Source organism: Macaca nemestrina, chromosome 2 (assembly GCF_043159975.1).
Source record: "Macaca nemestrina isolate mMacNem1 chromosome 2, mMacNem.hap1, whole genome shotgun sequence".
NCBI lineage: Eukaryota > Metazoa > Chordata > Mammalia > Primates > Cercopithecidae > Macaca > Macaca nemestrina.
Genome location: NC_092126.1, coordinates 106987887 through 106997969, shown reverse-complemented (window position 1 = coordinate 106997969; position 10083 = coordinate 106987887). Strand labels below are relative to the sequence as shown.

The window sequence follows — 10083 nt, the reverse complement described above, 5'->3', positions numbered from 1 at the left end:
AGGTGGTTGTGGAGAACACACTGCAGCACCTGCCAAAGGGAATCCAGTTTCTCTTACCTTGTGCTCAGATCTCCTGGCAGTGTGACAGTCCCCCATCAGAGTAAACCCAACCAAAAGCCAGGGGCAAGGCTACTGAGTGATGTCATCCACAGAGGTCAGCCTTCTGGAGGAGAGCACGCCAAGGCAGGCCAGAGATTGGATCTGGAAAGGCCAGTGGAGGACAGCACAGACACACTGTGCGTGCATTGCTCCTCTCTGTTCCAGGGAGGGAGGGAGCAGTTCTACTCCATGGCAGAGTAATCATGTCTATTCCTTGATCTCATTTCTCACCCTCCCCACCCCCGTGTTTGCTTCTTAGTCTCTGTGTGCTGCATTACAGCAAGTTAAAGTCCAAAACTAAATCAAGTTATTCCTATCTGAGGAAAAACTGGGTTTTTAAATACATGGTATTGGGACAAATAGAAAGTCACCTGAAAAAGGATGAAGTGAATCTAAACCTCACACTAAAGTAAATCCTAAATGGACCAGAGATCCAAATGTACAACGTGCAACCAAGGAGGTTTGGCACAGGTGAATTACTTTATAACCTGGGGGTGGGGAAAGCCTTTCAACATTCAGCAAAAAAAAAAAAAAAAAAAAAAAAAAAAAAAAAAAAAAAAAAAAAAGAAGAAGAAGAAGAAAAGAAAAGAAAAAAGAAAAAAAAATAGGGAAAGAAGACTGGTGAACTTTGCTACCTAAAACAAATAAAATCCCAGAAGCAAGGTCAAAAAACAAATGACACACTAGGAGAGACCAATTGCAAGTTATATCAGCAGTGGCTCACGCCTGTAATCCCAGCACTTTTGGATGCCCAGGTGGGCAGATCACCTGAGGTCGGGAGTTTGAGACCAGCCTGACCAACATGGAGATACCCACCATCTCTACTAAAAATAAAAAATTAGCCGGGCATGGTAGTGCATGCCTGTAATCCCAGCTACTCAGGAGGCTGAGGCAGGAGAATCCCTTGAACCCGGGAGGCGGAGGTTGCAGTGGGCCAAGATCGAGCCATTGCACTTCAGCCTGGATAAGAGCGAAACTCCGTCTCAAAATAAATAAATAAATAAAAGGATGGGGACAAGTGCATGAAAAGCTTTTAACAATGGAGAAGCCCCAAAATTGCATAGAAATATGGGCAAAAGTCACGAAAAGAGAGAAATGTGAGAACAGAGCGAAAAAGAAATGCAAGTCACTCCCTACACATATGAAATGATGCCCATTTCCCTTACAATAAGAGGAATGCAAGTTAGAATTCTTCTGGATCCAAACATTTTACAACATACTCTACTGAGAGTAGAAATGCAAAATGGAACAAACCCTATGGATGGGGATTTGGCAAAATTGAACAAAATTACATATGTTCTAACCTTTCATACAGCAATCTCATTTCTAGGAATCTACCCTGAAAATACATCTCTACAAATAATCAATAACATTTGCACAAGGTTATGCAACACAACATTGTTTGCAGTAGCAAAAGATTAGACATAATCTAAACATCTACCAATAAGAGAGGCAGTAAATAAACTGCAGTACATACATGAATTGGCAACCAGGTGTCACGTCATAAAACACAGAAAAAAATGTCTGTGAATTGAAATAATCTCCAGAATATATTTTTAGATTTAAAAAGTTAGTACACAGCAGTACATAGAGTGCGGTATATTTTGTGTATAAGGGGAAAAAAGGAGGAATAAGAATATATTTAGGTATTTGCCTATATTTGCAAAAAGAAGCAATAAAAATAATTACCTATAGAAGGTGGGGGGAATGAAGTGAAGGGAGAGGGTTAGGAGTGAAACTTCTGTGGGTTTGGTTACCTTTTCGTATATTTTTAAACTTTGGGACCACATAAATGTTTTATATATTTAAAAAATTCAAATAAAAAAGACAAAAGTAAAATCTTAAAATGGAAAACAATTGAGACCAATGAGCCTAACTTTATTTCAAATGTGGCAACAACAGCTATACAAAGAACAGAATTATTTCAGTACTTTAATTATACACTCATAATGGCATATGATCTAAGGACAAATGAATAGAAGGAAATCTTAAATTTCACTCAGTAATGTATTATTAATATAGTATTATAATTCTGACCTAGTAGAAAACAAGTGTACAATTATGAATTAGGAGGAAAGAAGCACTATATTATTACAAACCGAAACTTTCAGTTTAACAGAAAAGAGAGGCAAAAACAACTATTAAGTCAAAGAACTTAAAGTAAAACACTGTAAGGTTAAATTTGAATTGAGAAATTCACATGCAATAACCTTTTAAAAGTGTATTTGTCTTTCCTGGATCTGTTCACTGAAAGGGCTTTGAAGCAATGATACCCTTGTGTCAATGAACATACCTTGCCCCTTGATCTTGGCATTGAAATATCATTTCTCACCAATAAGGAGAATGTCCTTATTAGGAAATGTGTGTTGAAATATTTAGGAATGAAATGGCATGAGTCTATAGTTTATTTTCAAATGGCTCAGCTGTGTGTGTGTATCTGTGTATGTGTGTATGTGACTGGGTGGGTAGGTGGTAAGGATCTAATTATTACACCAAGAAATTCCTTTTCCTGCACCTCGCATAACGTCCTGTAGAATGAGCTCAAGCTGCCCACACTCTCTTGATGACATAGCCTCCATTCTGAAGATGAAACAAAACTTGGAGGAACACTCATGGAAAGATCTAAATTACTAAAATGCCTGTCCCTGAGACTCAGAGATCCTAAAAATAGACAGTGCCATGTGTGCTTTAATTTTCTGCTTAAAGTGACTTAAATTATTTCAATTCAGACATTTTCAATAGAATATATGGTACTTCAACCTTTTAAGTCAAATGCATTTACTGAAATACCATTTCCCAGTGGTTTTTTCAGTTTCCCTGGCTGCAATGAGTGGAGAACTTTCATTAGCAGTATTGGCTTTGGTGTGGCCATGGATGTTGCACAAAGGCCTTTGTTTAGGAATTGGGAAACACAGGTTCTCACTGGGCTCTGTAACTAACTTGCTATTTAGCTTTGTATAAGTCATATCACCTTTTGGGATCTTGGTCTTTCAACTGCCAAATACAGATATTGGATTTTTCTTTTACTATAAACAGTGATTTGGAATTTTCTCCAAGTAGAGTGATACATCTACCATAACAGGGGTAGCAAGAAAGAGACAAGAGTGAGGGTTTATTACAGCATGAGGTGGCACCAGGAATAGGAAAGGAACCCCTAATGCAGATAATTTTTTGGTATCAATCTTGTGTCAAATTCTTTAAACATATGACAATGAATAAGAGCAACAAATGCATCCTCAATTTTAAGATCAATATTTTGGTATATAATTTTATGTATAATTATCCTTAGTTCCAATAATTATTTTCTTTTTCTATCTAGAAGGAAAAAGATGGGTTCTGAGTGGTTCCAGCTATCCATATCTCCCTATAGCTGCAATTCGTGTGGCAGCCTGCATCTGTGCTAGCGTTGGCTGAGGATTTGTAATGCACTTCAGATTTTGGTTTAATATGCTCGCAAATAACTTACCGTGGAAGTCCCCTTGAAACACATTAAATCCTCTGTTTACTCGCATGACTGGGGAATTAGACAATCAACCGTGACAATCTATCAAAAGTATTAGAATACAAAAAGCACTAAGCATGAAATCCTATTGAAAACCATTTCATTCTCTTAATTATTCATTAGGCTCCTCAGACTCTGAGTGACCTTCAAGGTCATTATTATGAATATTAATTATCACTGTAATATGGCAATGGAAAACGTAGTTTTAAAGAGTTCTGTTCAGTAGAATACTGCTATTAAAAGAATTCACCATTTTATTTTGGAGTGCGTGCTCTTCTGCTCTTTTGCTACATGATGAGAAAATGGGAACATTAGACGTGAACCTTCCAGAATCTTTTTAGTGCATGGGATGGGTTCCAGTTTGCATGATTCCTGTGCAAAGGCCTGGAAGGTAGGAGTACCTGCTGAATGGGGTCAGGGAGGAGGTGGAATGAAGTAGTGCCAGGCAAAGATGGCAAGTTCTCCACTGGCCAGGGCTGATGCTTTGCCCCACTAGCCAGTTGTTTTTTAAAAAAAATTCAGCCAACATCCACCAGATGCCTTCTCTTCAACATGCTTTTTGTTGGTTTAGAAACAACAGAATGAAGTTGGTTGAGTGGTGCAGCTTCAAGTAAACTCTTTCCACATTATAAGCTGGGGGTATACTTTTTAACCATTTCTTCCCTGTCCCCTCAAAGCACACAACCAGCAGTGAGAGGTCCTGTGAAATTGAAACCTGTTAAATATAAAGACATCTAATGACTGGTGTGTTTAAATATCAATCCTTCAAGTAGAGCTTTGTAGAGTGGTTCATTTTGGAATGATTGTCCAGAACACTGTTTTCAGACCTACTCTGTGTCCTCTTCCTTTACCAGCCCACTTTCACCCTGACATACACCTTCTCCAACCCCGCCTCTCAGGACTAAGCTTGCTTAGGCTAGCGACACTCCAATGAGTTCAGCTGGTTGTGCTGATAAGACAAAATAATGCTGGAGACATTCTCTGAATGAACTGGGGTGCCATCCAAATGGGCTCATATCTGAAAGTATACTAATGTGCCAGATCCTACTTTCTAAAAAGGCAGAATTGTCTGTATTTTCTTTTTCTTTTTTTTTTTTTTTTGAGATGGGGTCTTACTCTGTCGCCAGGCTGGAGTGCTGTGATATGATCTCAGCTCACTGCAACCTCCGACTCCCTGGTTCAAGGGATTCTCCTACCTCAGCCTCCTGAGTAGCTGGGATTACAGGCATGCACCACCACCCCCGGCTAATTTTTGTATTTTAGTAAAGATGGAGTTTCACTATGTTGGCCAGGATGGTCTCGATCTCCTGACCTCGTGATCTGCCCAACTCGGCCTCCCAAAGTGCTGGGATTACAGGTGAGAGCCACTGCTCCCAACCAGAATTGTCTGTATTTTTATCACAAATAGATTCTTCAACTTATTTTAGTTGTGTGGCATTCAGATCTATGTCTTAAACATTAGCACTAGGAATGCACTGTAAACACCTAGCAAGGGTATAGATGGGAGCCCTCTAGATCTAGTGAGGGCAAACTCTCTGAGTCATCTGATCTCTGGGCTGGCTGCACTGCGGTGATTTAAAATGTGAAATTTTTTGACACTCCTTTCAAAAGATGAAGCCTAATTCCTCTCCCCTGGAATGTGGGCTGGACCTAGTGACATGTTTCTAACAGCTAGAACAACACAGAAATGATAGTGTGTGACACTGGAGAGTAGGTGATTCATAGGTATTACAGCTTCCTGCTTGCTCTCTCTGTCTCTGAGCCGTCCCTCTGCAGGAAGCCCATGCCGTGTCCTGAGGACGAGCGAGCAGCCCAGTGGAGAGATCTACCCAGTGAGGAACTGAAACTGCCTGCAGTCGTGTGAGGGAGCCACCATAGAGACAGACCCTCCAGCCTGAGTCAAGCCTTCAGATGACTGCAGATGACATCTTGACCACACCTCAGGATCGATTCTGAGCCAGAACCACTCAGCTAAGCCACTCCCACATTCCTGACTGTCAGAAACTGAGTGACATAATGACTCTGTGGTTTTAGGCTGCTATATCTGGGAGCAATTTGTTCCACAGGAGTGGCACCTACCTGAAGTATTAATAGTTGTTGAGAGTCACCTTTCTCACCCCTTCACTTGATGGCACTGTTGTGCAACTGCAAACTCCTGTGGAGACGACTTGTCCCATTGTACACCAGGTATGTAACTTCCTGCCCAGTGAGTGCTGGGAATCAGGCCCTTGACCACCGTGTTTCACAAACCTCTAGCTGCTCTCTGGCTACTTGTGAGTTAAAGTATTTTTACCTTTAAAAAATACTTACTAAACATTTCATTTTTCACAAATAGGTAGAAAAAAGATTTGTCACAATATCCCATCTATATCCCATTGAGCAGACTGAATAGCCAACATTACATGCATTTATTGCTTGATTCTGAAGACTAAAAATCACAGTAAAATGACACATGCTTTAATAAGGGTAATTATAATCAAAATTTTCCAATTTGTATTATTTTTATTAAACCATAAAAACATCTCAAAAAAGCTTCTCTTCTTAACTCTTTGTAAATTGTGATCAAGAGGATTAATATAAATTGCATAATTTCAACAAAAATATCTATTTCTTACTTGTGAAAATTATTCATCTCTTCAATTGTAATGCAAGTTCGAAGGTTATCCTTATAAATGAGTAGTTTATAGCCTGGTTAGTCAACGACCATTTATACATTTCAGTCTGGAGAAGGCAGATTTTCAGGAGGAATAATGTAGAGTTTGGGTTTTTACAAGATGATCTCATTAAGAATTTTAAACTTACAGTTCAATTAAACAATGTATCTCAACTTAATCTGCTTGTATTTGAAGATAAATAGGCACATTTTCTTTATACTTTATGAAGGAAACAATTTTTAAAACTTGATGGAATTCTACTTTGGATATTTTTATGATTACTCATTCATTGCTGCCCATTATATTCTTATACTGTATTCAGAACAGCTAGTAAATCCCACTAGTTCTAAAAGGGAAAATGACCACTTTCTGATTTATCCTCCAACAATGGTTACTTTTTGCCTCATAAATTGTTTTCTTTAAGACAAGAGATAAAAAGCAAGATTTGAGAGAGGTTCATGGATCAACTGGCACAATCTGCTTAGTTCTACAAAGTGGAGTTTCTGGGTATCATTCTCCATTTCTGTACACAAAGTGCTATGAAGCTCAGAAGAAACAGCTCTGCGCAGGTACGATGTGCACCGCCCTACTGCTTCTTTATCTAGTAGGTGAAAACAAAATGCCCTGACACCATCTCTTGGGCTCTTTTATTTTTCTTCTAAATTTTGTCCCTAATTCTCCATGATCCTGTTGTTGTTAATTAGGGCGTTTGTTTGCTTGCTTGTTTGTTTGTTTTGAGACGGAGTCTTGCTCTGTCGCCTAGGCTGGAGTGCAGGGGCGCTATCTCAGCTTGTTGCAGCCTCTGCTTCCCAGGTTCAAGTGATTCTCTTGCCTCAGCCTCCTGAGTAGCTGGGATTACAGGCAAGTGCCCCCACGCCCGGCTAATTTTTGTACTTTTAGTGGAGATGGGGTTTCACTATGTTGGCTGGGCTGGTCTTGAACTCCTGACCTCAGGTGATCCACCCACCTTGGCCTCCCATAATGCTGGAATTACAGGTGTGAGCCACCGGACCCGGCCTTTTGTTTTTTTGAGGCAGGGTCTCACTCTGTCACCCAGGCTGGAGTGCAGTGGTGGGAACACAGCTCGCTTCAGCCTCCACCTCCCAGGTTCAATTGATCCTCCCACCACAGCCTTCCTGCTAGCTGGGACTGCAGGCATGCACCACCACGCCTGCCTGTCTAACTTTTATTTATTTATTTGTAGAGACAGATTCTCACCATTTTGCCCAGGCTGTTTTCAAATTCCTGGACTCAAGGATTCGCCTGCCTTGGCCTCCCAAAGTGCTGAGATTATAGGCCTGAGCCACTGCACCAAGCTAAATGGGGCCTTTTTAGTGGTGAGAGAGACCAGGTGTTTTCAGTTTTTGAGACTCCCAATATATTTAAAAAATAAAGAAATGTCAATTCAGGGTTATAAAAAATTTAAGTGCTAAATACGTTCAACATCCACATTTAACAAAGTATGCCTATTAAACACAAAAATATAAGACAATGTATTATATGAATTATAAGATAAAGAAAGGATTTGTGAGAAATATTAAATTCATTGTGTATAATTATTACTACTGTGGTCTGTTAATGAGACACAAGTTTAAAGTTACTTTGAAGGATGTCTTCTTTCAATCCTCTCTGTATATCTCTGTAACTACTTCTGTACCCTCAGAGATGGTGTTTCTTTTTTTTTTTTTTTTGAGACGGAGTCTCGCTCTGTCGCCCAGGCTGGAGTGCAGTGGCGCAATCTCGGCTCACTGCAAGCTCCGCCTCCCGGGTTCACGCCATTCTCCTGCCTCAGCCTCCCGAGTAGCTGGGACTACAGGCGCCCGCCCCTGCGCCCGGCTAAATTTTTCTATTTTTAGTAGAGACGGGGTTTCACCATGGTCTCGATCTCCTGACCTTGTGATCTGCCCACCTCGGCCTCCCAAAGTGCTGGGATTACAGGCGTGAGCCACCACGCCCGGCCAGAGATGGTGTTTCAACCTAAACTTGCGAATGTGAAATATGAGCCGAAAGACTCTCTTGGCCCTGAAATGATCTTTGTGGCAGATGCTGCCAGAAGCCCCTCTTACCCTCCCTGGACTCTCCACCTAACCTGATGTCAACTGCCAGTATGTGCATCTCCTTGCCTGAGGGCTCTTCTGGTGGCAGGAGTCCTTGCTACTCACAGAAATGGCCACCAGAAGTGCCAAAAAATTAACCTCCCTTGGCCAGTGGTCCTCAACCAGCTCCCTCACTGACACTGATGTGCAGGTATCTCCTATGCTGGTTGCTGGAGTCAACCACAGTAGCAGCCTTCTTGACAACATACCCTTCACTGGCTGCCTTCCTTTCTATCTCCCTTCTTCACTCCCTTACCTATGTCTCCTGGGCTTTCCCTTCAGATAAACAGCTTGCACGCGAATCTTTTTCTCAGGGTCTGCTTCTCGGGAAATCCACACTAGGACAACTCTGTTTTTTGTTTCTGTTTTTTGTTTATTTTTGTTTGTTTACTTGTTTGTTAAGGATTCACCATATAACAATGCTAACGTCTGACACACTGGACCACTCAAAGAGAAGACACCAGAGCTGGGCCAGGTGCGGTGGCTGACGCCTGTAATCCCAGCACTTTGGGAGGCCGAGGCGGGCAGATGATGAGGTCAGGAGATCGAGACCATCCTGGCCAACATGGTAAAACCCCGTCTTTGTTAAAATACAAAAAATTAGCTGGGTGAGGTGGGTGCGCATCTGTAGTCCCAGCTACTCAGGAGGCTGAGGCAAGATAATTGCTGGAACCCAGGAGGCGGAGGTTGCAGTGAGCCAAGAGCGCGCCACCGCACTCCAGTCTGATAAAAGAGCGAGACTCCGTCTCAAAAAAAAAAAAAAAAAAAAAAGATACCAGAGCTTACTAAATTATACGAACTAAAGAAACTAAAACTATAATGACAGATTAAGTCAAAGACCTTTAAAACATTACCATTGTCTATTTCATCACATAGATAAAGGACTATATTTACTTTATAAAAATCACAATTCATCTTCAGCTATGAACTTGTGTTTACTAGAGAATACTTAAATAGCAGTCAGTGTAACATCTATAGGTTATATGGCCAGATGGAGGGATTTTTATTTAAGTCTAGGATATGTGAATGAGGACTTGAAGTGTTGTTCAGGGTGATTAGAGTTCAGATGACTAGCATTTGACATCACAGAGGGTTCTGGTACTCAAATTTAGCTCCGAATGTTTTGCAATCTGTGCTTGAGGATATGGATTCCAGCAATGAGTGTCCTAAATGATGTTTAGGCTGTTACATGTGGGCTCAGTATCCTTGTTATTTTGCATTAGGACCAAAGAAGATCATGTTGCTACACATATTCCCAAGAAAAACATAACTGGCAGTAACATTGCATTTGAGGCCCTTTTGCATCAATGACCCCTCCCTCCCTCCTTTCCTCATCATCATTCTGCCCCAGGTCCGTGGACTGTTCCTTGTGTCCTTAGTCCACACCATGCTTTCCTGCCTCTATACATCTGCTCATGTCTTCCTCCTTCCTGGAATGCCTATCTATTCCATTTTCCACCTGCTGCCCTAACTCACACATGCCACAGGGCCACATCTTCTTTCATCAGACCAGCTCACATACCACATCTGCCATCAATCCTCTCACAAGACCCTCTAGTTTCAAGTAGATTATCCCTTCTCTGATTACCTGTGCTAATCATTCTTTATCTTGTATTTATGTGTGTAGATGCCTTACTCCCCAACACAGGTGTGCGCTCAGTGAGGGCAAGGATTATGATATAACTATCCTTAAGTCTCTCAGGATGGTCACCAGATGGGAATAAATAAAGAA

General features: G+C 41.1%; 1 long non-coding RNA gene across 1 annotated transcript; it reads left to right on the top strand.

Moving 5' to 3' along the window:
- The first annotated feature begins 694 nt into the window (after window positions 1-694).
- LOC105480297 (uncharacterized) lies at window positions 695-8752 on the top strand. The gene is made up of 3 exons (XR_011620010.1): window positions 695-5788; window positions 6680-6824; window positions 8218-8752. It is a non-coding gene; the product is annotated as an uncharacterized lncRNA (long non-coding RNA).
- The last annotated feature ends 1331 nt before the right edge of the window (window positions 8753-10083 follow it).